This window comes from Panthera uncia, chromosome C2 (genome assembly GCF_023721935.1).
Source record: "Panthera uncia isolate 11264 chromosome C2, Puncia_PCG_1.0, whole genome shotgun sequence".
Lineage (NCBI taxonomy): Eukaryota > Metazoa > Chordata > Mammalia > Carnivora > Felidae > Panthera > Panthera uncia.
The window spans coordinates 8,720,557-8,726,080 of record NC_064810.1 but is presented as its reverse complement, the minus strand read 5'-3'; the positions used below and the strand labels follow the sequence as shown (position 1 = coordinate 8,726,080).

The 5,524-nt window shown below is 38.7% G+C and overlaps 1 protein-coding gene across 1 annotated transcript in view; it reads left to right on the top strand.

The window, feature by feature from the left end:
• Positions 1-1,583: 1,583 nt before the first annotated feature.
• Positions 1,584-5,524, top strand: part of CHAF1B (chromatin assembly factor 1 subunit B) — a 26,967-nt gene continuing 23,026 nt past the window's right edge. The window contains exon 1 of the mRNA XM_049627898.1: positions 1,584-5,524. This exon is cut by the window's right edge and continues 2,146 nt beyond it. The gene's annotated coding sequence lies outside the window, so the exon portion shown is untranslated.

Sequence of the window (5,524 nt, the reverse complement as noted above, 5' to 3'; positions counted from 1 at the left end):
ACCTCTTTGGGATATTCTGCATATAAAATCATGTCATCTGCACAAAGATAACTTGATTTCTTTCTAATTTAGATGTCTTTTATTTCTTTTTCTTGCTCAATTGATCTGGCTAGAACTGCCAATACTGTGTTGAACAGAAGTGGTAAAATTAGACATCCTTGTCTTATTCCTGACCTTCGGGGGAAAGCTTTCACCACTAAGAATGGCATTCTTGGGGCGCCTGGGTGGCTCAGTCGGTTGAGCGTCCGGCTTCGGCTTAGGTCACGATCTCGCGGTCTGTGAGTTCGAGCCCCGCGTCGGGCTCTGTGCTGACTGCTCAGAGCCTGGAGCCTGTTTCACATGCTGTGTCTCCCTCTCTCTCTGACCCTCCCCCGTTCATGCTCTGTCTCTCTCTGTCTCAAAAATAAATAAACGTTAAAAAAAATTTTTTTTAAAAAGAATGGCATTCTTTAGCTATGGCTTTTCATATATTATGGCTATCATTGAGAAAGTTTTCTTCTATTCCTAGCTTGTTGTTTTTTATTTTTAATCATGAAAGTGTGTTGAGTTTTGTCAAATGCTTTTTCTGCAGCAACCGAGATGATCATGTGGTTTTGTCCCCTTTCATTCTATTAATGTGGATTAAGTTGATTTTTGCATGTTGACCCATTCTAGCATTCCAGGAATACCGTTTGTTCATGGTGTATAATCCTTTCAGTATGTTGCTGAATTAGTTGTTGGTAGTATTTTGTTGAGGTGTTCTTGTTTTTGCATCAAAATTCATCTGGCCTGTATTTTTCTTGTACGGTTTGTCTGGCTTTGGTATCAGGGTAATGAATGAGTTAGGAAGTGTTTCCTTCTCTTTACTTTTTTGGAAGAGTTTGAGAAGGATTGGTGTTAATTTTTCAGTAAATCTTTGGTAGAATTCATTAGTGAATCTATCTATCCAGGGCTTTTCTTTGTTGGGAGGTTTTTGATTATTGAGTCAATTTTCTTAGTAGTTTTAAGTATTCATATTTTCTATTTCTTCATGATTAAATTTTAATAAGTTGTATGTTTCTAGGAATTTGACCATTAATACAGGTTATCTATCCAGTTTGCTGGCATGCAGTTGTCCATCGTATTCTCTTTTTATTCCATAAAATAATCCTTTTTATTTTCAGTAGTAATGCCCCTTTCTTTTCTGAGTTTAGTAATTTCAGTATTCTTTATTTTCTTGGTCAATCTAGCTAAAAGTTTGTCAGTTTTGTTGATCTTTTTAAAGGACCAACTTTTGGTTTTTACTTTCTCTTTATTGTTTTCCTGTTTTTTTATTGTCCTTCCCAAGGTTTTTTTTTTTTTTTTTTTTTAATGTTGATTTATTTTTGAGAGAAAGAGCGCGAGTGGGGGAGGAGCGGAGAGAGAGGGAGACACGGAAACCGAAGCAGGCTCTAGGCTCCGGGCTGTCAGCACAGAGCCTGACGCAGGGCTCAGACTCACGAACTGTGAGATCATGACCTGTGCCGAAGTCAGACACTTAACCCACTGAGCTACCTAAGTACCCCAGCCCTCCCAAATTTAAAGCAAATTCTAAACATATAATATCATCTGTAAATAATTTAATATTATCTCTAATTTTATCTCTATCTCTAATTTTATCTCTAATTATCTCATTTTAATGAAAATGTTTCATTTAGATCTTATTATTTTTGTAAAGAGTATTCTAATTTCTTTAATGTTTATTTTTGAGAGAGAAAGACAGTGTGAGCAGGGGAGGGGCAGAGAGAGAGGGAGGCACAGAATCTGAAGCAGGCTCCAGGCTCTGAGCTGTCAGCACAGAGCCAGCTGTATGCAAGGCTTGAACCCACTAACGGTGAGATCATGACCTGAGCCAAAGTTGGATGCTTAACCGACAGAGTCACCCCGGCACCCCTCATTTTAGATTAAAATTTTTTTTTATTTTTTAAAATACTTATTTAAAAATAATTTTTTTTGAGAAGTTTTTTGAGAGAGGCGAGCAGGAGAAGGGCAGAGAGGGAGGGAGGCACAGAATCCCAAGCAGGCCCCAGGCTCTGAGCTGTCAGCACAGATCCCAACTTAGGGGGCTTGAACTTAGGAACTGCAAGATCATGACATGAGCTTAAGTCGGACACTTAACCAACTGAACCCAGGTGCCCCTCATTTTAGATTTTAAATATGAGGATTTTAAACCACAAAGTATTGTTACACCTTAAAATTTAAAAATTCTTTAATATCAAATCTAGTCCAGTGTTCAAATGTCTTTAATCGTTTTCTAATTACTTTTCCAGGTGGTTGTTCAAATTGGAATCTGAACAAAATCTACAAGTTGCATTTGGTTCAAATGTCTCTGAGGTTTCTTTAAGTGCGCAGGTTCTTCCTCTGTTTTCTTACTTTTTAGTTGTTGAAAAAACCAGAACAGTTTTCTTTGAGAATTTCCCTCATTTTTGGTATCATTTAATTCTTAGAAAAATCTTTCTCTTGTATTCCTATAAGCTGGTAGTTAGATCTGTAAAGTTAATTAGATTCAAGTTCTTTGGTTTTGTTTCGCTTTGTTTGGAAGAGTCCTTAGGTGGTACTACTTTCTTTGTGCTGCATCACATCAGGAGGTACATTCTTCTATCCATCCCTTTTTAATATATTAAGATTAATTAGTTGAGTTTAGGTGTTGTCCTCTTAAACCATCCTTTATAAAGTTTCCTATCAATCTTCACCTAATAATTTTACCATCCTGTAATAATCACACCATTATTTTATTAGGAGTTGTGAAAAGGTGATACTCAGATTTTATCATTACTGCTGAATTGTGGGACATCTAAAAAGAAACCCATTTAGTTAATCCTGAGGCATATAGCTCATATAGAACAGGCAGGATAGATGTTTGGCTTATGCCTTGTTTCCCAAAGGTAACCAATGAGGCTTTTTGTTGTTGTTAATATTATAAGCTTGTAAACTTTAGCGTTCAATGTGTTTCTATCCACTGTGACAATTTTCCAATGTTAAATTGTCTGACTTCGGCTAGAGGTCTTCATATTGGCCCCCATGTCCTTATTACACAATCCTAGGAGTGTTTGATGATTTTCTTGTTTTCTGGTATAATAAAGTATTTCAGGCTCATCTAATACATTTTCTGTTCTAGACCTGGAAACAGCCATTCCTTCAGGGAACTGTGGTTCTTTTCATAGGGAATGCTATTTAGAGACCATAATCGAGGCACAGACCTACTCATTGCTTCTTGTTTGGATATTTCTTCTAGGTCTTTTTAGTGGACTGAGCTAGGAAATCCTTTTTCTTTCTTTCTTCTTTTTTTTTTTTTTTAAAGACAAAATATATATTGAATATATACCAATACTGCCAATTTAAAGAATCTGTCTTCTTAGATTTTATATGTCTAGATTTCTAGTCTTTTCTCTCTTGCTGGAAATCTCAGTTCCTAACCACATAACATAATTAAGTTTAAGCTTTCTTTGGGATAGTATCACATTTCTGTGTTTGCCAATCAGTTGAAGTAATTCCTTCTTGTGCTCATCATAATGCTTCTTCATCCATGATGCTGCAGTATTTCCTTTTGGTCTCTGAATAGAATTCTATTGTGTGAATATCACATAGTTTGTTTACCTTTTTTTTCAATTGATGGATATTTGGTATCTTTCTAGTTTGGGCCATTATGAACAAAGCTGCTATAAACATTCTCCTGCAAGTCTGCTTTCATTTTTTTCTTACATATACACCAAGAGTGGAATTGCTGGGCCACAGGGTAGACCTGTCTTTGACTTTTTTTTTAAATTAATTTTTAAAAATATTTATTTTTGAGAGACAGAGCGCTAGTAGGGGAGGAGCAGAGAGAGGGAGAGAGAGAGAGAGAAAGAGAGAAAATCTGAAGCAGGCTCCAGGCTGAGCTGTCAACACAGAGCCCGACACAGGGCACAAATCCATGAACTGTGAGATCACGACCTGAGCCAAAGTTGGCCGCTTAACTGACCGAGTCCCCCAGTCACCCCTTTATTTTTTTTTTTTAACATTTATTCATTTTTGAGAGACAGAGCATGAGTGGGGGAAGGGCAGGGAGAGAGAGAGAGGACAGAGAGAATCTGAAGCAGGCTCCAGGCTCTGAGCTGTCAGCACAGAGCCCGACATGGGGCTCTAACCCACTAGCGGTGAGATCATGACCTGAGCCAAAGTTGGACACTTAACCAGCTGAGCCACCCAGGCACCCAAGACGTATCTTTGAGTTAAATTACTGAACAGTGTCCTAAAGTATTTGTATCTTGGTTCAGGCTAATATAACAAAGATACCAGGGACTGGGTGGCTTAAATAACAAACATTTATTTCTCACAGTTCTGGAGGGGAGGAATTCTAAAATCAAGGCACCAGCAGATCTGGTGTATTGTGAGGGCACTCTTCCCAGTCTGCAGATGGCTGTGTCCTCTGTGATGGAGACCTGGGATAGGGTGGGGGTGGGGAGGGGAGAGAGTAGGAGTGGGCATGCCTGAGCTCTCACCAATCCCATGATGGGGGCTCCACCCCCATGACCTCATCTAAACCTTCTTACCTCCTTAAACCCCCAAATGTAGACGCCACATTGGGGATTAAGGCTGCAACATACGAATTTTGGAAGGGGCGAGGGTACACGTTCATTCTACAGCCCTTTGTATCATTTTACACTTCCACTAGCAGTGTGCTAGAGGTTCTGTGCATTCAATTTCTCTCTCCTTTTCTAGTTTTCCTCTTTTTATTCTGATAAAATATGCTTAATATCTTTTCCTAACCCTGCACTGAACTTTCAATTTCTGATGTTAAATTTTAGTGCACTTCTATTTCCTATCATTTAATGTTTTATTAGAACATCCTCTGACTTTAGATTTTTATTCCAGAGTATTCATATTTAGAAAAGGGAATGATAGTAAAGTACATTCAGAGAAGTCTTTGTTTTTGAGGGCAGATTAAGATTTATTCCCTTTAGGGTTGCCTGGGTGGCTCTGTCAGTTAAGCGTTTGACTCTTGATTTTGGCTCAGGTCATGATCTAACAAGTTTTTGGGATCGAGCCCTGAGTCTGGCTGTGCACCGACAGTGTGGAGCCTGCTTGGGATTCTCTCTCCGCCCCCTTCCTCCCCGTCCTGCTCTTGCAAAATAAATAAATTAAAAAAAAAAAAAAAGATTTATTCCCTTTATATAAATTTTCGCTATGTAAAGTTCTTGGGAGACCAAATAACTGTGGTCCCCTTAAGAGTGATGCAGTTGTGCTAAAATCAACACTTAGGGCCCAAAGTGAAGTTCAGTATCTAGTTGTTGAAGCATCTAGTTGGAATCACCTGCAGTCCAACTTGGTGCAAAATACTGAGGCCTCCATCAAACAACCTTCCTTGCTTCCTCCCTCCCTCCCTCCCTCCCTCCCTCTCTCACTCCTTTCTCCCCTCCTTCTTTCCTTTCTTTTTTGAAAACATTTGACACATCTCAGATCCCCACTCTGGCAGGCAACGATGTCAAGCCCCAAAAATTTCCACCAAGAAAACCAACTCTTTGAGGTATATTTAGTACCTAAACAT